We start from the raw sequence: 1,791 nt of genomic DNA on the forward strand, positions 1-1,791 counted from the left end.
GGGCACTGAGGCCAGGGGCGCTGCTGGGCACAGGCCAGCCCCCCGCACGCAGGATGATCGGCCCCAAGTGTCCTCAGTGCCCTGCTCAAGCCGACCCTCCGGCTCTCCTTGCCCGGCCCCGCCTTGCTGCTGTCCTGCCCAGAGCGCCTCCCCGCTGTCCTTTACAGACCATGCTCGACCCGGGCTTTGCTCTGCCTCCTGGGGGCCCCGAGCAGGGACAATGGCCCTTCCAGGCCTACTTCCACAGTTGGCCCCTTTGAAATCCCAAGCTGGCTTCTCTGTAAACCAGAAGAAGCCTCTCGGTTCCTGCTTCTTCCCGCCGGCTGCTGTGGCCCCAGGAATTCAGATTGATTTTCATGTTAATCTCAGTACAACATGTTTAGGAGAAATCCGATGCTGTGACACATGAATTACTCAAGGCCATGGAATGCCAACTGTAGATGAATTTCAGATTGCCTTCTGTTTTGAAAGATCCAGGCCACTCTCTCTGCCTTCAGCAGAGATAATCAGAAAACTGACCTTATTTGCCAGGCTCAAGGGCAGAATAAACCTTCCCCCAGGAAAGACTGAAGGCAACAGAAGAAGAGGCAGAGGATGAGATGGTTAGATAGCATCACCAACTCAGTGGAGATGAATTTGAGCAAAGTTCAGGAGATGGCGAAGTCTGGGGATCCTGGCGTGCTGCAGTCTATGGGGTCAAAAAGAGTGGGACACGACTTACCAACTGAAGAAGAACTCCAAGTGCCTCTAGGTGTCCCTGGGAGGGCAGAATTGAGACCCAATCAATTTTAAGGGGTTAAGGAGTCTCGGGCCCCCACCACCTGCCCAGCTGGAAGCCTTTGTCCAGCTCTGGTGTGAGTGGTTCAGACCTGAACCCCTGGGGCCAGAGGACAGTCAGGGTCCTGTGGATCATTGCTCCTCAGAGTCCACAGACCAGCAGCACCTGGAGCTTGTTAGACGTTCAGACTCTCAGGTTGTACGTTTGATGGGAGATGCGATAACGTAAGAAGCCGCATCCTTAACTTCCGAGCAGTAGCTGGCTAACATCTCCTGCAAACACTCAAACTTTGTGTTTCTCTGACTTGGCTGCACTGGAAAGAACTTATTATAAAAATATTAGAGGTGGCACTTTCAAAAAGCTTAACTTACTTATTCATTCACTTATGGCCACGCTGGGCCTGCACTGCTGGGTGCAGACATTCCTCTAGTTGCAGCGAGAGGGGCCCTACTCTTCGTTGCGGTGTGTGGGCCTCTCATGGCGGTGGCTTCTCTTACTATGGAGCACCGTCCCTAGGGCGCACAGGCTTAGTTGCTCCATGGCATGTGGGATCTTCCCAGACCAGGGATCGAACCCCTGTTCCCTACATTGGCTGGTGGATTCTTAACCACTGGACCCGCAGGGAAGTCCCAAAAGGCTTTATTTTATGTATATTTTATCTCTTTAAAAAAATACTGCTGGCTACGGCCTGGGTATCCGGATGTTTTTAGAACTCTCCCAAGCCCCACCCCCTGCAGTGTCTCTAATGCACAGCCAGGTTTGAGAAGCCCTGGGTTAGGGATCTTCTGGCTTTATATTAATCCATCCTTTTGATGTAAGAGATGAGTCCTCTTAGGTCCATTGTGCAGATGGGGAGACTGAGGCTGGAGCAATTGGAGAACCTCCTCCAAGGTCATAGGATGAGTAAGGTGCGCAGCTGGGGTTTGAACCTGGCTCTCGGAGTCAGTGGGCCTGTGCCATCAGCCTGCTCGCTCAGCAGGCTCCTAAGCGCACGGGTGCATTAGGGAGGCAGA

General features: G+C 53.1%; 1 protein-coding gene across 1 annotated transcript in view; it reads left to right on the top strand.

Moving 5' to 3' along the window:
* TTYH2 (tweety family member 2) overlaps window positions 1–1,791 on the top strand; it is a 36,638-nt gene that overhangs the window by 32,738 nt on the left and 2,109 nt on the right. The window lies entirely within an intron of this gene.

This window comes from Bison bison, unplaced genomic scaffold, assembly GCF_000754665.1.
Source record: "Bison bison bison isolate TAMUID 2011002044 unplaced genomic scaffold, Bison_UMD1.0 scf7180017864371, whole genome shotgun sequence".
Classification (NCBI taxonomy): domain Eukaryota; kingdom Metazoa; phylum Chordata; class Mammalia; order Artiodactyla; family Bovidae; genus Bison; species Bison bison.